Here is a 19,825-nt window from a genome sequence, read left to right on the forward strand (position 1 = left end):
GTAAGCTGTGATCTATAGTTTTCCAGACTAAAGAAATTGTATAAATCCACCAAAGAACCTCATCACTTGACACTTGGCTACTCTACGCTGTCGTTGGCGATGACATCATTTTGGAAGTACCTACTGGCACCAGGCAAGAGGCAAGAAAAGACCACGGTAGAGTGCCCTGCCCTGGGAAAGGGAGGGTCGCGATGAGGTGAGGGGGGTATTCAGTTGGTTGATTGATCTGCAACCTCAACCCCAGACCTCCATACTACACACTGTACCTTTACGTTTTTCAGGAGAAAGTTCAAACTATTATTTTTGAGTTTGAAAACATGATGTATTTATTCAGCATGTTTCTCCCAAAAACCCTTTGTAACTGAGAACTTGTTCAAATCTAAAATAATGTACAGATATGTATCCAGCTGTTTTTCTGCACTTTCTATAAAACATTTAATAAAAAATAAATCAAAAACTTGATTATATTAGTTTTGTGATCGTTAGACACAGAAATTGAAATCACGATTGAAATTCGATTAATCGCCCAGCCCTATCCATCACACTGTGCCTTTGTTTTTTCAGGAGAAAGTGCCAACATTTTGAGCCGATGGGACTAGATTAAAGACATGTGTACTTATAAAAAAAAATAACAAAACCATTTCCTGGTCATATGTCAGGGCTGTGATCATTAGATAATCCAGGTGCTAGACTTGAACACTGGGACAGACTTCTGCTTTCTGAAACGGAAGGATCCAGCTCTGTTTCCCATGGCTGGAGAGCTCTGTTGAGTGTCATACCCGGAGGGTATATATCCTTCAAGTCAGTGGTGCGGTACCTGTAATCTAGCCACCTATTAATCCTGTAGGTCTCTTCCGTGCCCACTTCTTGGTGTTCTGCTCTTTGGGCTGAGTGCCTCTTTGCTTACAGGTGTCTCTTGTCTCTGCAAGGCCTTTTGCAGCCCTTGACTTGAATTATAAACGGCTGCCACTGTAGCTTAGCTCCTTTGTGCAAGGTGAGCAATGTCAAAGAGGAGAAAGCCCTCATGGCATAGTCATTTCACGATTCTATTTATTTCTGGAAATGACTCACCCATAATGTAGACGGTATCCCCTCCCTGCCCCAGTATTTGGGATCTTCTAATGACATTCTTTTGTCTCATCTGATTATTCTGTCCTTATTATCATCTTTACCTCCTTATTATTTTCTACATTTCCAATTTCAAAAGGAATACCAAATCCTCAAACCTGATGAAAAACGGTGTAAGTGGGTGACATAGCATTGATATGGATTGATCCCGGTTCAGATCTCGACTCAAATCCTCAAAGTTTGAAAAGCTGAACCGCCAAAGCTCTTAAGTATACAAGCGTCTCCTACTAGTGCGACAAAAGCAGGCTTTATTTTTCTTCTAGTCGGTAGGGACGAACTCCAGCGAGGGTGTTTGATTATACTTTAACTCTTTCCATGTATTTGCTCCACATCTCCACGTTTGTCATGCATGTTCCTCTTTGCCTGGGCGTCGATGTCCTCGTGTGCCCCGTGTTTGTTTTAAGATCTCAGTCTCCTCTTCCGGTGCTTATTTCTGTCCGTCGATTTCTGCACGGGTTTACCTGACCCGTGTCTGCGTGGTGCAGGACGGCACCGGATCGTCATGTGGCTACAGACAGGCTAGTGACGAACCCAAGACACCCCAACCCCCGTGCTACCGGCAGAAGGTCACAGATCAGCACTCTGGACTGCTCCTCTGTCTGGGCAGAGCTACTCTGTATTTCTGCGGAACCGCGAAGCCTTTTCTTATTGTTAAACAGCCGACTTTTGAGCCCCCTCTGCTCTTCTAAAAGCTGCAGAGCGGTTAATTTAACCTCATAACGCTTTCAATACTCCAACAGCTTATCTTTTAAATTCTATCCTCATTGTCCCTCGCAGGGGGAAAATGTGCCGCTGCAATTATTCATCATGCAACACGTGAGACGGCACAAAGGAACAAACAACAAACATGATGAATTAAACAGGATCCATGATCGGTGTAGTCTGTGGAGCGCGAGTCTGGCCGAGGGGCACACAGTTCCGTCCCCTACTCCCCACTGGAGACGGGTGAGGCGTGGGTAAAGCGTGTGGTTGCGGGTCAAGGAACTATGGGGAGCTCTTCGCACGCGTCCGCTGTGTCAATGAGAGCTGGCAGGTTGCAAACCCGTCATTGTCTATTTTGGTCTGCTGTTCTGTAACCAAAATCTTCAATGAAGGGATAGGGGCTGGAGTGAGTGGATTGTGTGTTAATACAGCCATAAATATTAATATCTCATCTACAGACAAACAGTCTACGGGAAAAGGTCAAGGACGACAGGAAAACACAGCATGACAACTTGCTACATTCGGTGGCTAACGATGTAGATAAACTCAATCTCTCGGTCGTTAAAATCCAAATTGGGCTGGAGTGGGGCCTGGCTGGAGTTGATTGACAGGAATGTGACGACAGCAAAGGATCTTTCAGGCAGTTCAAAAATAGGATTAATGCTCCGGTTAAATGTTTGTTTCCTCGCCACGTCGCAGTGAGTGACTAGTTCCATCAGTGGATGCCCCGAGGTGACACCATCTTGTGAGACTGACAAGAATTCTGAATACACATTGGTACACGCAGTGTGTTGCAGAGGGAATAAATGCTAGTTGTCCAATTATGTCAGGTATAATCACACAGAATAATAAGTTGAAAATGTTGTTTGTGTAACTTGAAACAGTGGGCTTTGTGTGCGTCAGTCTGTCTAACAAATATATTTTAAAAATTTTAATTTTGTTGTGATCATAGCCATTGCAATTGTGTCCACATTGAGTTTGAATAGGCTTTTACCATGCAGATGGCTTAGCATTGCAAATAAACATACGGCCAAACCAACACAAATGAAATGGACCACAACAAACATGTTAACTATAAGTCCTACAACCAATGCACTCCTTAATCATTTTCCCGACCAAATGTATTACATTTTGCGACTTACAGTAAGTACATTCGTCAGAAAAAAGAGAAACAACAATACCCTAGTCGGTACAGTACGGATGGTTATAGAACAAGTGCCAAGCAACTGCTAGGTTAACCCATTCACCGTACACAGAAGAGATAGCTAGGCTAAGATGCTACTTCTAAGCGCCAGGACGTACAAGATACAATGAGTGTGTAAGAGGGTTGTTGGTTTTGGGAAAGTAGGGGAGGAGGCTGGTGGGGGTTAAGGAAGAGGTCTAGGAAATAAAAAATAAAACATTCATATATTATCTTATTGTTCTGACCGATTATTAACCTATGGTCTCATTGGACCACATTTAACTAAGAATTGCCCAAAAAAAGGTGGTCATCTCATTATCTAAATTATGCAACAATGACTGCAACAATGCGTGATGTTGCTTAGCATTGAATTTTGCCCTGAATCACGGATGATTGACTCTCTCTCTCTCTCTCTCTCTCTCTCTCTCTCTCTCTCTCTCTCTCTCTCTCTCTCTCTCTCTCTCTCTCTCTCTCTCTCTCTCTCTCTCTCTCTCTCTCTCTCTCTCTCTCTCTCTCTCTCTCTCTCTCTCTCTCTCTCTCTCTCTCTCTCTCTCTCTCTCTCTCTCTCTCTCTCTCTCTCTCTCTTCTCTCTCTCTCTCTCTCTCTCTCTCTCTCTCTCTCCCTGTGTCTACTTAAGTTGTATTATGCATCAGTTCCACCGTGTGCCGTCTCCTCATTTATTCCCCTTTACGGTTTCACGTCCGACCCGATAAGTACATCCTTCATGACAGATACATTACCGCCCTTTACACAACGCCGACTCTCACCATCCCGCGATAAAACACACCAAACAACCTTCGGTGGGACGGAAATGGACTTTGATAAGAATGCGGCGGGTTCCTATTAGCGTGTCCTTGCGGGGGAATGGTTTTGGGTGCGGGAGCCACAGTGAGGAGGACGGGAGGTGGCCCCGTGTCTCCCTCACCGTTACGCCTGCGGCTAAAGGTTGCGGCGGTCCCGGAGCGGAGACGCTTACAAGCATCTATATTTAAACGGCACAAGGTAAATATTTAGTGGGTGCTGCAACAGTGCCGACCGAGCCCCTTTACAGTGACGGATGAGCAACCCCGTTTGCCCATGCGCACACACACACACACACACACACACACACACACACACACACACACACACACACACACACACACACACACACACACACACACACACACACACACACACACACACACACACACACACACACACACACACACACACACACACACACAGAGACACCACTAGCCTAGTTAAACAAATTTATAAAAAAATACACCTGAGCTGTTGAAATGAAGCCCTGGGACTCCTACGGTTTGTCTGAGATGTGCCAGCCCTTCGTCCCCGTGGCTAACACCCACACACAATTACACACACGCACATGCAAAAAAAAAAACACACAAACATACACACGCAAACACAAACACACACAAAAGCTTCAATAAAAGGGCAAACTGAACACACTATACAACCACTATACTTCATTAAGCAGAGATGCAGACGTAGGACTTCCATACGCTAATACTTGGTGTCAGGGGAAAAATCTGTTCGGAAATCCATCCCAAAGGCATCCAAAAATAACAACACTTCTTTATAATCCCTTGGGGGGTTTTCTCATGTACATTATGCTGGATGTGCTAGGCCAAGTGATGATTGGAATGTATGTAGGAACAAGTCCTTAGTGCAAGAGGGAGTGGGCTGGGACCAGTGATTACACTGACCTAAAAACCATGCTAAGAACTAAACCACAAGTCATTAATTTACTATGCATGGAACGTGTTCGCAGGAAGCAACATCAATGGCCAGGAGCAATGGCTGGGAGCAATTCATCTCCGTTCTTTTGGGGTTCGGAGTGTAGTTTACACCATGCAGTATCCGTCTACGGACTCCGGGTTTTCCTTCAGTCCTATGTCTTCAGTGTTTGTCTATTTTTATACTTTCCGTATTGAGGGATGGAACAGTAGCAAAATAATGTAATCGAATGGCGAGAATGTCTGATTATCTCATAATGACTTGCTGGAGCCTACACAGACACCTGGAGACGAAAGCAAAGCCCCCCAGGGGTGACTCCACAGCAGACAATACAACAGGAATCCGTGCCACCTCGAGTTGACAGAAGGTGAAAAGCTTAATTTGGAACTTAAACAAATCTATTTTATATTGTGGCAAATATTAGCATTCCGAGCTTGAGGTGATACCGCAACACTCTGCGTGTTAGAATGTTTTAATTGCTAAAAAGTCTAACAACGCAAATTGAGAATTCACAGAGAAAGTCACCCAGGAATATTTCTCAAATGCTTTTCCAAACCAAATCCAAGACCAGTTCAAAAGGCCTTCCGTAATGGATTCAAAAGTGTTGAACCAGGATTTGTGGGCCCACGCAGCATTCTGAAAGGTGACTCGACCGCAGGGGATAATACGGATGGGTTGCTCCGTCGACAGGTGGAGAGAAGGGGGGGGAGAAAGGATACTATTGCTTCCCGGTCCAGCCCTGTTGAGGCTAAATGGGAATAGATTGGTGCTCTCCACACACCTGCCTTCACAGAGCCAATGCAAGCTCCCAAGTTTCCTGAGGAAGGTTCCCGCAAGCTGGCAGGACTGCAGCAGTACTTTGACAGGGGGAATATAGGGCTGCTTTGAAGTCAGGGGGAGAAAGTAAGGAGAAAGCGTCTGGCAGCTCGTCTCCTGATAGCATGTGAAGGGGGGAGCGTTCGACTCCCACAGAAGGGTTTGTATAGTAATGTGCCACAGCCGTGTGCTCTTTGAAACATGTACATTTTATCAGACCCATGCAGAAGCATGCGTTAGGATGTCGGTGCGAGCATGCCTCTCCACCTGCTTCCGATTTGCTTTGTGAGGGGGGATTGTCTGGAGCATGAACAAGAGCCTAATTGAAAAAAAAAGAGACAAAGAATCTGAATCTGAATTCCTGATGCCTCCGACAGACTAGACTGGTGAAGGCTGAGTCATGTTGTTCTCATATTTCTAACTTTGTTCGGATTCACCGGGTTGGCTGTTTGGTTTCTCGTTTGCTTTGGGATTCTTTGAAATGGGAGCTGATTATAGACATTATTGTTTTGTGAAAGAAAACTGTAATCAAAGAATGTCAGAGTGAAATTGAACTTATATTTCCTAACATTAATTATAACTCGGAAGGAAAACACAGCGCAAAACCCGTGATTAAGTCATCAAGCTTGTTGAAGAGAGTGCCATAAAATGGCTCTCTATGGTAGAGCGCCCATCTCCATAAACACCAGGGGCATAGCAGGGGTGACAGGTTTTGATGTAGGACATTATTTTAATCAAATGACCTGTTTTTGCATATAGGTTTACATTACATTTCAGTTTTTCTTTTGTTGCATTTGTGAAAGACCCCTCCCCCTCCAGCTCAGTGTCTCTCTTACCCAGCCCCGTGGGAAGACCACAGATACATTACACACTATCCACACAATTATTGGATAAATATTGGATCAATTCATTCAATTGGGACACACACCACTGCTAGGTTGACTGTTGAGTCTGTAGTTATTCATATAGCTCCTCCGCCCCGAACCTGCGTTTAACCTAGATTGTACATGTCACACTTAGTCCACCTCATGAATATCAACGATATGCTGAAACTGCCCACACCTAAATATCAGATCTGTTAGAGATTAACCTATTAAAAAAGCGTAACCAAACGTCTAAAGGTTTTTAGATATATGATATCAGGCATTTTAGCCATGATGCCATCGATTTGGCCTGTCTTTAGAAATGCAAGGTCGAAGGTCTCATGTGAATCAGATTAGGGTTAGGGTTAGCGTTGGACTCATCTGCTGCAGCAAGTGTTTGAAACATCCTAAGATAAATGTTCAGTCAAGGCATGCTGGTCATGAGGAAAGCCTCCCATTGCACTGCTGTTGCTGTTTGCTAAGACGATACTGTGCCATCTAGTGGAGGAACCGCTAACAAGACATACATGACGACAAGCAAAAGAGTTATATCAGAGTAAACAAAGGGCCAACTCAAAACATACCAAAGCTTTGCATTAACTTATTCACCATTGTTTAACATAGAAATGTTACTTCTGTATAAAAAATTCCAAGTCCCCTAAAACATTCGGCATAAGACGTGTTTAAGATATTGAATGTGCTCGTAACCTATACATTTGTTTAACCCAAAATTTTGATAACATTTTTGGTATGCTTTATAATCATTCATTTTCAATCATACCCTGACTAAGACTTGCCCAAAACAGGATAAATCAGGTGGTTCCAATGCACCAATGTTTAAAATATCAATCTGATATCTGCGCCGGAAGAAACTTTGAGCAAAGCTTAGTCCTGTGTCATTGTCATTGGCTTGTATCTCTGAATCTTCCCCTTCTAGCTTGCCCAAAAGTGTGGCTTTAAATCCCTATCCCCCTTGCGTAAATGTCTCCAAGATTCAATTGTAATAGAGGGCAGCTCGGAAGGGCATTCTCTGCAAGTTGGCTGGAGACCGTCTCACTGAATTCAAAATGTTCACACATTCAAACAACTTAATCCGATCATAAGCAAGTAATATGGCTGCCCCGGCAAAAAAAGTTGAATATACTACTGAAGGTTCATTAGCATAAGGACTGGGCACATATTCAATATAATAGTTTATCTTTGAGTCAAATTATGTTGTCATGAACTAGTGATATGCACTAATCGTGCAACACAGTTTTAGGCAAAATCAATGATGATGAAAATACATGCCCTAGAGGTTTCATCAGAGACAAAGGCAAAGCTATTTATAAGCAGCGTGTGATGTTTATTGATTTCATGTAAAACTAAACATGATTATTATGGTGTAATATTCCTTTAGTGGCTGTAAGCCTATCATCTGGGACAAAGCCTGCATCTCTTTTCCCTGCTGTTATTAGTTGCAGTAAAGTCATCCGATTTCTGAAATAATTTACATTGCTCTAGCTCAGGGAGATAAATAGTACACCCCTTCATCTGTTTGGCCATCATCCACATTGATAACCACCTGGCATAAACTTTCTCCCCCTTTTCTAATTATGTGAAACAATGATGTCGAACGCAGAAATCCAACTCCTTGTCACGACCAAAACGAAAAATAAAAAAACTGAGGGAAGATATCGCCCCGGCTCTACCCAGCCAGCCTGAACCCTTCACTCTTCCTTTCATAATCCTCAACAGTGAAAAGAGTGTTGGGTGACAAATCCAGCAGCAGACAGACCAGGGCAGTGTGAAACTTTTGCTGAAGCCGGAGTGGGCCCCGAGAGGACTCCATGGTGCGTCCAATTAGCAACGATGGCCCGAGGCTAATAGAAATGTAGATAAGGTCATCGGGACGAATCTAGAGGTATTGCAAGGAACAAGGAAATGGCAGCAGATTGAGACTGGGGTGGGTTAAGATGTTATCTGTCATAAGGTGGCTTGGCCAGTTGAACATCCACTTCTTGCTGACCAAGCTTCAACACAGTAGTCACAGGCGGAAGGGAAATAGGGGCATAATTAGGTCATGTACAAAAAAAGACTTGATTTAAATGGCCCCCCTGTTAAGAGCAATTCAAAAAGCGACTGTCAGCAAGGTCTTTGTAGCCTCCTTTTTCCGGTTTCCGCTCGCTGCCGTGTTCCACCTGCAGCATTTGTGAATCCATTCACTGCGCCTCATCTCTTTACAACATACAAAATATAAGTGGAGGGTTCATGGCTGTGTGTCTGCTATGGTATTTCTAGGGAAAACGAGAGAGAGAGAAAGAGAAAGAGAATTAGAGAGAAAGAGAGAGAGAGAGAGAGAGTCATTATGAGACTCGCGTTAATTCCATTTTAATTGCATCAACGGCCGTCGACCAGGGAAGCTGTGCGTGACTTGTCTGTCAGCTCGTTACGACTGGGGGTGGAGGGAGGGTCTTCATCCCCGCTCCCAAGAGACAGAGCTGGAGTGGGGGGGGGGATGGCCCCTGCTGCTCTTCCAGCCTCAAGTCTTTTCCGCGACCCAAGATGTTTTGTGAGGCGTGTGTGTGTGTGTCAGGCATTGACTTCTCCTGAATGTCTGTGTGTCATTTTATCTGCTGGCAGTAGATTAGTGGAGTGGGTCAATGAGGATGAGTTGTTTTTTTTGTTTTGTTTTTTTTTTCTTTTTTATTATACAGGAAAGTATTACAAGTAACAAAGTTACAATATAATCGGGCCCGTCTCAGTAAAATAACTGATTTCCAGCAGGTTCCTGTTTTGCAGCACAATATAACATACAGGGACAAGGCACATCGCACGTCACATTTACATACAAAACATAAAAACAGGGACATAGCACGTGTAAGTCAGTGTTTGCAAGTGTATGTGTTGAGGAGTAAAAGTTTATATGCTTTTTTGAACTGTGTGATGGATTGTAATACTCTAATGTGATGTGGAATGCCATTCCAGACTTTGGTGAAAGAGTGGATGAAGGACCTCTGTCCATAGCCGTTATTGAAAGCAGGCACTGGGTGGAGGGCCATGGAGACAGATCTAGTGAGTTGTGTGTGTTATGTGTGCGCCAATGTTTATTTAATGTTGTTGAACACTTTAGTTTAGTTAGACCTTCAGTAGGGTGCTGCACGGCCCTTTCGGCCTTCAGGAAAGCAATTATTAATCTGGGAATAAATTATAGAATCCTACATGAACTATTAGCACTGGATAAATTGTGTCGAAATAGGAAAAAAGGGTAGAAATAGGCAATTCAAGTTCAGCTCTTTTCCACACCAGAACTTTCTTGATAAAGTTGAGATACAGCGACCATGCAATGAAAACTGGCGGTTAGGTCCATGGATTGAATGCTTCGAGTGTCCGTCCATGTGGGTAGAAACGGCAGCCAATGTATCGAGATAACATTGAGCCATTCAGCTTCTCCTCAATTTGTATCAGGGTTCCCAATCTGCAGCCGGACAACATTTCCGCCGCCATCACAACTGTCCACACAGGCTGCCGACTAAACGGGATGGACTTCATGGGCTCAGCAGCAGAACACAACATGGTCTGCAGCTATAAATGGGAGCAAGTGGAGGAGTCTGACAGGGTATTGGGATTGTTATCTACCCGTTTGTGGCTGTGTCCCATCCGTTCACAATTTCTGGGCATTTGTTCCTTACTCACAGCATCACAAGTATGCATTCATTACATTTCTGTTGCTGTTCCCACCATTTATTGGAATGAAAAGGTTGAGTCAAAGAACAAAATAAACCTCTAGCATATGCATGCATGCCAACCAAAGGTGCTTGCACACTCAAACAAACAAACTCCAAACACCCAACTGCAGAAAGTTTGCCAACAACGAGTCAGCACATTCTCCAATAAGAGATGTGCAAGCATGGCACATCCGGGTGCTGTTTGTTGGACATCTTTACCATGATGGCATGTTTAAAAAGGGGAGGTCGGCTCTTGTCTTAGCCATTCCAAAACTCAACTGAAATCACGGTCTAGCCGATCAGTTACATCAACACACTGCAGTCACATACACACACTTGTGTAACTTATAAACTACCTCTTCATGCAATGTAATTACCTCATTCGACTGAAACTGATCTTAAAAGATCGGGATTTAATTGAATGGATTTTACCTGCTTGGTCATCATATTCTTGACGATAATTTATGTGGTTTATGGACAGTACAATTAAAATCCTTTTCAGGGAAGAATATTTCAATATGATTGTATACATTCCTTATAATTCCCGCCTACGGGTTCCACTTTGTTCCTTTAATTAAGAAACGCAAATGAAGAATGCCGAGATGTGCTCAGAGACCAGTTTAACTGTTCTTAGGAGAGCCGGAATCTGATCACAGTAATCAAACAATGCAGATTAGGCATCATTCTCAATTCCAACCGTTAATTCAAACAGCTAATTATCCAGATTGTAACTTTGGAGAGATAAAAAATAAAAACTGCTTATCATTTGTGCGAGAGGCACGATAAACGCAGTGTGCTTAAAAATAAACACCGGCACTATACGATCCCCCGCAGACCCCGGATACCTCAGAACCAAAGAATATGAAAGAGTGCCAATGGTCGGTCGATATTTATCTTGAGCGGATCTTAGCCTATGTCTGAGCTGCATTTTAAATTGGCATCTGTACAACTTCTCGATCTCGGAACCTGGTTGCCAGGCAACGTGGAGCCGGGGCTCGTTTATAACGCTCTGGTTATAGAACTCATATATTCCCTCTCGGCTCTGACAACGCGTTTGAGATACGGAGTGGCAGAGGCTCTCTGCTGACCTACGCAGAGTTACTCTGCAAAATAGAAATCCTTCTCTGTGGTTTACTGCCGATAACAATAGTGCGGGCCAGTAGCTTCCAAAGACGCTCTCTGCGATTCATCTGCCTGCACCAACACATAAGCACAAACACATCAACACACACACACACACACACACACACACAATAATGTCTGTTGTAATTGTATACATAAGGGACAAAAGAGGAGAGTGGGTTTAAAACGTGGCAGACAAGAGTCAATAAAAAGCGTAAGCTGGATTTCCCAAGTGGGTAAGTGTTGAAAAGTATTCAAAGCTTCCCTGCCAGCGCACATGTTCTTCACTCACAGTCCCCAAGTTCCACAAGAATCGCATTCACATTGCCCTCCTCGCCTTATCCCTCAAGAGCCCATTTCTTTCCAGGGCCATGAGATCTCACTTGAAAGGCCCGCTCAGGGTATTCGTCTGAGAGCTGAGGGCCGACACGACCAATGTTACAGTGGCTGAAGAAGCCTCGCTGTATTGAGAAGCCACACTTTGGCGCCAGCTTTTCCCACACTCTCTTGAGGTGAGGGATGGAAACCGTCCAGCTTGATTAGACAAGAGACGCTGGAGAATATAGACATACACAAACCTAGACACACACACACACACACACACACACACACACACACACACACACACACACACACACACACACACACACACACACACACACACACACACACACACACACACACACACACACACACACACACACACACACACACACACAAATAGACAGACACACACACACAGACACGTCACACATGCACACAAACATAGACACACACACACACAGAAACACGCAAAGACACACAAACACAAACACACACAGAAGTAGCCATTGTGCGGCTCAGACGACCATATTGGTCGCCATATTGTTTTCGCAGATTTTCGTCCGAGGACCCCGGTGAGGTAAATCATTAAAACGATTTACCCTGGATAATTTCACAGCCTACCTGCTGAATTTGTAAACAACATTGATCGGGCGCGGTGTGGCATTACAAATGGCTTCTGTTTCCAAAATTGACAGATGGTTACGTATAGAGCGCGGTGGCAGTGCAGGAAGGCTTGCTAATAATGGATCATGGCCAGAAGACCAACTTGCTTGATTGGAAGCCCTCCTCCATTGATTTCCCATGAATCGAATGTGCGATCACCGCACTCAAGCAGCAGGAAACCTTAACGCTGGAACAAACAATACAATACAAACACTATCTGAGAAAGGGGAATGCAAGCGGTCATAATAAAATGTTAAATTTGCATGAGGAAAGATGTCAGGGTTGTGCAGAGATGGCTTCGCCCTTTCACATATTCTCTCCTCCATTCTTTCTTGCAATGCTTCATGTTGGCAGGGCCTCCTGCCTGCTGTGAGCCGGGGTTGTGTAAGACACAATGGAATTGTCAAAATCTCATCTCGTCGCATTGTGTGCTATTTGAATCCGTCCGCTGCTGAAGAGTTTCTTCATCTTTGAGCGTGAATCTTTTATATTGAGCAGCCGAAATATGGAAGTGAGACTGTGTTATACCAGCAGAACTACAATACATCGATTGTTATTCTGGGATTTTCTTTTATCTTCAGAAAGGGCTATTGACTTTAAACTCCGGGGCATTACATATATTTTACATAGAATAAAAGGAAGGACGCTCAGTAGTTATAAAGCAGATTGAAAAAAAAACTGTATCTTTTGTTAGTACCATATAACAATACACATTGTTAGAGACTTAAAAGGCTTTTGATACCTGGGGGAAATTTCATTGTACCAAATTTAATTTGCAGGAACAGTATCATTTACTAGTAAATTACATTGACTAATTTGGCAGACACCTTACACCCAAATTGTTCCTTTGTGTCATGTTTTATGACAAGAGAGGGGTTGGCTTAACTCAGGAGGTAGAGTGGTTTGCCTTGTAACATGGTTGCTGCTAGTTTGATCTCCGACCCCTCCTAGCTGAGGGATGAGGTGTCCCTGAGCAAGACACCTCATCCCAACTTCTCACGATGAGGCGCCTTGCATTTTTTGTATATTAATGTGTGTAAATGTGTGTATGAAAGTGTTGCAAGTCACTTTGGATGAAAAGCGTCTGCTAAATGCCCTAAATAAAATAAAAAACATAATAAAATGAGAGCATTGACTCGAATGATCTCTTGGAAATGGAGACAACATTTATAACAAGCCAAGTCAGGTGGTCACATGATACTACTCGATTACTCCTCCCCCCCCGGGGAGGAGTGTAAGGAGGAGCAAACGAGAGATAAACGAGTGAAGTGTGTTCTGGTAAGTAGGCCAGTGCTGCTTCCCTAGGCGTGCAGTCAGACCAAGTGCATAGTTTTAACATCAAGAACTGAGTTGAGGTCAAAGGGGCAAGGAGAAGTAAGTTCAGCGCAGCCTAGAGAGTGAAACGTAAAAGACAAGTCTCCCTTCAGGAAGGGAATAAAAACACACATCGCTCCAAAGGCTTGCGATGCCCAAGGTCCGACAGACTGCGCTACAAGGCGGAAGCCCTGGGAAGAAGGGCTGATGGAGAGAAATAGAGGACAATCCAGGTTTACGAAAGCAACTCACCGCACTGTTTTGAGTGAACCATCTGGGTTCGCTAATTGGCGTCACAGTAGAGAAATGTGATGTCTCAGCACCTAGGTCAAGCTGAATGATGACAGGGTTTTTCTATTTTTTTCCGGACTTCAAAGTTGGTAATGTATCTGTCGCAGAAGTAAAGGATCATTGAACATTTGCAGTTCTGCTGATGTACCGAAAACAGTAATGTTTAACCTGGTTGTATGCAAAACTATATTGTGTTGCACTCATACATCATACATTCACCCACAACTTTGATCCACTCTAACGAGGCAGCGATAGAGCATAGATTAGTCTATTGTTAGCGTTTGTCATGGCCTCTTCTATAAAACCACAGAGATGTTTAAACAGGGCTGTTGCTTTCCGTATTTGGTTGGCCCGGTATTTCAGTATTTGGATACACTTTCATGATGCTTCAGGGATTCGTTTTAACTTCCATCATGAAAAGCCCCCTTTAAGTCATTGACAGTGGCAACCGTACTTAATTAGGCCATCAGGCTGTACGGCGATAATGAATACCTTTTTGCTGCTCGGCGGCGTAGAGAAACGGTGCATTTTGGAGCCTACATGAAACACGGCTCAGACAACAGCAGCAGCCAGCTCCTTGGCACCCATCCGCTCTTCATCTATGAAGCAAATTGGCTGCCAGCCAGCGAGTCCGGCTCTCTCCGCCCTTAATGAAGCCAGAGACAGAAAAGACGGCCCTGTCAATTTGTTCCCAATATCCCAGGAACAGCCCTTGTCCCAGCCCGCCCACTTCAATCCTCCACACTATTAAAGGATTCTCAACCCATGCGGAAAGCAGAAGAAACCGTTAAAGATTTATTTAGAATGTGTCTTGTGTTTTAGATTTTTTTTATTTTTATTACTGCATAGAATAAAATAAACTAAGTCATCAGTGGTGGAAAAACGATTTGCGGGAGGCCCCGTTTAATAGAGTGGTGGGGGCGGGGGGGGGGGGGGGGGGGGGGGCTAATAACCAGCAAACGCCGCAATGAACGTCGTGTTTGGTTTATTATAGAGTGGCTTTAATGACGGATTTCTGCCAGACTTGGAGTAGGGCTCTGAGCTACTGTACCTTGTTTCCACCCATTTCACTCAGACTTCGAAGCCTTTCTCTGGCACTTTAACAGAGTGACAGCTAAACCGGCCGATTTAACCAGGAAGTAATAAGAGACCTTGCCCATCAGGGTAACATAAATACTGACATTGCAAGCTAAAGGCTTTTGTCACCTTTGACAAAGCGTCTGCTAAGAGGGGACTACAGTTCTCGCCCTCAAAGAGCTTTTCTGAAAATAGAGAAAAAACAATTTTCTATTTATCCCGTGATTTGTGTTAACCCCATCCCCAACCAACTGCTGGTTCAAACCAAGATTAATGAGTTAATTCAAACCATTCTGGCGCTCTCTTCCGTAAAGAATCGCGGATGTGGGTGTCATTATGTACTGAGAGGCTTTGGTGCTGTCTAGCATCCCTGACTTAAATGAGATGACTTAATCTCAATTGTGTCAAGTAAACACAAAGAATTTGGATTAAACGTAAGAAGCGAGAAAATGCTTTACTGAATCAATCTTGCTTTAAGAACGGGAACATTGGATTTTAAGTGCGGACCAAAGGCCTATTTAGCCTGATAAGGCACATCGATAGCAGCTGAGTTCTTTGTTCAGCACAGCATTTATCTGCAAAACACCAACGTCTGGCCCTCCGTCTAAGGCTTCACGTGAAGGAGAAAGGTCAGGAGGCGGCAAGATAGATGGAGAAGACTCACCGCTTGGTGCCAAAAGACCAACCAGGGTCACTCTTCTAAGTTTCAGTGGATTAGAGCATTGATCCCTCCAAAAGCCAAGCCCCTGTGAGTTTTGGCTGTACAAAACAACTCATGATTAATGATTGAGCATTCATATCCATCCAAACAGGATTGTGTGCATGTACTGTATATGTCAAATATTGTAATCACTGGGTAGGCCTAGTAAGAAACAACCGAATATATAAACAGGGTCAAATCATTCCATAGACATAATATAGCCTAACTTCAGAAAACTCACAGAGCTTTTCTATGAGGCTAGACCTCAGTAGTAGCCCCAGGATGAAAAGCTATTCCAAAGCTCCTTTTATTGTCTACAACGTGGATCAACAGAAAATAAGATCACAAGCTAATAGGGAATTTGTAGTAGACTGTCACACAACGTCATAACTCTATGGTGAACGCAACGTTTTTGGAGGTCGCTGCCTCTGCTGGTCGATAGTATGTTCTTGAATAGAGGACGCTGCAGTTTCAGAATCGCAGTCCTTGGACCGTAGGTTCTAGGACGGCATTTGTGGCACCGTATCCTTTTTAATAATAACTACTTGCTCTCCAAGTAGGCTACTTATAGTTGTAAAAGTAGCCTACTTAAAGTAGTAGTTCTCTGGTTTATTTCACCCAAAATTCGACAGAAACTCTGCCCTCCTCTATTTCAGGAACATAATTCTCCTGTTGGTTCGTCTCCACATCCCTATCAAGCAAAGTTAACGGAATTTAAGTCATTTGACTGTGTTGACACACCGGCGTCACGCGGTATTATTTAGTGTTTAATGTTTATTGATAATTCTATATCAGCCCGAAGTCAATTCTAACATTCTTTAACTATTATCTTGAATTGAAACATACTGAGAAAGCCATGGCCGAGCCAGAAGGCAAACAAAGATGAAATCATAAATCGAGTTAAACGCTCACATTTTCATCTTCATTATTTGAGCTAATTAAGAGGTTAAGAGCTCGGGTAATATTGGGTAATTGTTGTTGTCTTCGGGCAGCGATGAAATCCCACTGATTTGTTAACCGATACATTATAGGCTTTTTATGCATTGAGCAAAACAAATCAGTATGAAAATAGCGCAAATACCTTATTCATGGCAGCTTTAGACCACGGGTGTCTTTTGTGGATTGACCTCACTGCGACCTTACAATTAAAAACCCTATATCGCCCCTTAGAGGCGACCGTTACATTTCAGTAATGAGTAACAGTTGTAGGCCGTGTTCAAGTAATCTATAATTAAATAAATTTAATTTATTTTTTTATTTTTTAATATATCAAATGAAATAAACGAAAATCTCCTGCATACTCTTCATATAACCAGTAAACTAAACACTAAACTATATCAAAAGTTAAATTAATTAATTCCAGTTTATTTGAAAGACTAATTATTGCAGTAGAACCTCGAAAAGGTGTGTTACTTTAATTGAACTTTAGGTGCAATCTGATGTTTAATGGTAACAGTGGACAACATTTTATTCGATAGATTGCCAAACCACCGGTATAATGTCTTTGTGTAATGACGATAGTTTTTCCACTAGATGGCCCTTGTAACCAGTTGTGACCAAAGGGCCTTGGTGGCCTTTCGATTGGGCACTCATGTGGCTTCCTATAGAACTGTCTTTGATTTGTGCTTACAATGCTACTCAATGCACAACAACTAAAACATTTCCCGAAATAATGAGTGCTTTATCAATTAACATTATATCAGAACAGTTCCTGTACTTGGGCAGATCCCATCAATGAATTACAGTTTTTCTCAGTCGCTTTGGTACATTTCTCAGATCAGAATTGAAGTTCTCAAAACGATCTGTTCAATCTTCACATCATTGTGTCACTTGTGCACATCAAAAAAAGCATTTTCTCATTTCTTTGAGCAAGTTGCAAATCCTTTGGTACATTCATGCAAATTATTATGTACAATTCTCTGCTCTTTCCTACATTATCAATTGCTTATGTCATGTTGATCAAAATGTATTGTAATGGGTCTCTTTTGAATAGTCTCACCCCCACAACATTTAGGCATTAGTTCATTGCATAAGTCTTTACATGCAAAATGGTTGAACAAGTTGTCATAATATGTCAAGCATATTTCTATACATTTCCATCAGACTTTTTTTCTAAATCTGTCCTGAATTGGAAAATTGCTACCAGGTGAATCTTGACTTTGGTGGATCCTCCTGTCAACAAATTACAGTACAAACAGTCAAAGCGTAAATGTGAATCTTGTCCAGTCTCTTGCAATCAATCTCCCACATGCACTAAGGTGTAACTTATAATTGACAATAATTGTCTTCAAAACTTTAGCCATAGTTTACATCAGAACATCCCTCCAGAGTACACTGTTATATTGACAACCTGACTAAGCAATTTGACTGTCTTATCCGTACAAAATGACCCAAGGACTTGTCATTGTGATGGCAATGACATGTTCATTTACACAGATATTTACTTTTGAGAAACAAATTAAGGATTTTGCATGAAATCCATGTTGTTTTGCTATTTGTACGAATTGTTTTGAGAAATGCGTTTACTGTTTTGCAAATTTCAATTCTGATCTGAGAAATGTACCAAAGCGACTGAGAAAAACTGTTCTTAATTCATGACCATTCTGTACAATTTTTCCGTGAACAGACATTTGAATATTTGTTAGTGTTATTGTAAAGAACAATTGTGGGAGGAGCGACGCACATATAGGCCTAGAAGAAAATAGCTCCTCCCTTATAAGACGATTGATGTAAACAGGAGACGAAAAGCACAATGTGTTCAAACTAATGAGGAAGTGCTTTGCTCAGCAGACTGTGTCGCACGCCAACCTCGATTAACGTCACACTACCATCATACTGAAGAATTATTTACAGCCATGGTAGAGATGTCACAGGGGGAAAACAACAAGCACACACACACACACCACACACATACAGACACACAAACACATACACACACACACACAACACAGAAACACACAGAAACACAACACAGAAACACACACCAACACGCACACACACACACACTCACACACACACACACACACACACACACACGCACGCACGCACGCACGCACGCACACACACACACACACACACACACACACACACACGCACACACGCACACACTCACGCACGCACACACACACAGTTGTCCCTCAGTGGACGTTTTAGTTTTGGCAATTAATGACCTAATTCAGTGCACCAAGAAAGCCAACAAAGTCACTTTGTGCGAGAACACACGTCAATCACCATATATTGGCAGACATCAATTGCTCTTGGTGATGATGGATTCGCCTCCCAAGGCCCCTTAAAGCATCTCATCTCTTGTTTCTTTTCCTTTTTTCCCTCCTCTCTTCTCGACACCCTTGCGACTCCGCCTGTGGGCTTTGTGGGCACGGCGCTACAAGGATGCCTTTGTCTCTCTTGGCAGCTGAACTCAAGGAAGGGATCCATCCAAACAGGTCTGCGTTGGGAGTAAGCAGGGGTGTCAAAGGAGTGCTCAACCCTGACGTAGCTTCCAGGCACAAGCCAAGCTCGAGTGTGGATGGGGTGGGGTGGGATGGGGGGGGGGTTGGGGTCGGGGGGGGGGGGGGTTAGGGTGATTATGGGCTGAAGGGGAACGATGAAATAACAGGTCCAAATTATTCTTTGCAAGGTAACAGTAGAAGAGAGAGAGAGAGAGAGAGAGAGAGAGAGAGAGAGAGAGAGAGAGAGAGAGAGAGAGAGAGAGAGAGAGAGAGAGAGAGAGAGGGTAGGGGATAAACAAATGGGGGAGTGAAAACAAGGCCAAAGAATGGAGGGGGGGGGAGGTTTGTGTTGGTGCAGCCAGAGTGTCGCTAGCTGGAGGGCAGGGCGTGTGTGAGTGTGTGTGTGTGTGTGTGTATGTGTGTGTGTGTGTGGGTGTGGGTGTGTGTGTGTGTGTGTGTGTGTTTGTGTGTGTGTGTGTGTGTGTATGTTTGTGTGTGTGCGTGTGTGTGTGTGTGTGTGTTTGTGTGTCTGGGGGTGTGAGTGTGCATGCAGGTGGCTTTTGCGTGGCCCAGCTGGGCTAAGGGTCAGTCAAGTTGCACTGGCCACCCCCACACACACACACACATGCACACATACAAACACACACACACAAACATTCACATGCCCTAACTATGAGATTTGCGCATCCAACCACCCACAACACACACACATAAATACAATACTCTCTTTCTTCCTCTCCCTC

The 19,825-nt window shown here is 43.4% G+C and overlaps 1 long non-coding RNA gene across 2 annotated transcripts in view; it reads right to left on the reverse strand.

Moving 5' to 3' along the window:
• Positions 1–16,784, reverse strand: part of LOC132448944 (uncharacterized) — a 34,937-nt gene extending 18,153 nt beyond the window's left edge. The window contains exons 1-4 of one of the 2 annotated variants that reach the window (XR_009523456.1): positions 16,715–16,784; positions 15,598–15,692; positions 14,349–14,502; positions 6,222–8,711 (exon numbers count right to left, since the gene is read on the reverse strand). This is a non-coding gene — a long non-coding RNA (uncharacterized LOC132448944). Of the gene's footprint in view, positions 1–6,221; positions 8,712–14,348; positions 14,503–15,597; positions 15,693–16,714 lie in introns of those variants that run through there. The other variant, XR_009523455.1, reaches the window with a different exon arrangement.
• Positions 16,785–19,825: the final 3,041 nt, after the last annotated feature.

This window comes from Gadus macrocephalus, chromosome 20 (assembly GCF_031168955.1).
Source record: "Gadus macrocephalus chromosome 20, ASM3116895v1".
Classification (NCBI taxonomy): Eukaryota; Metazoa; Chordata; class Actinopteri; order Gadiformes; family Gadidae; genus Gadus; species Gadus macrocephalus.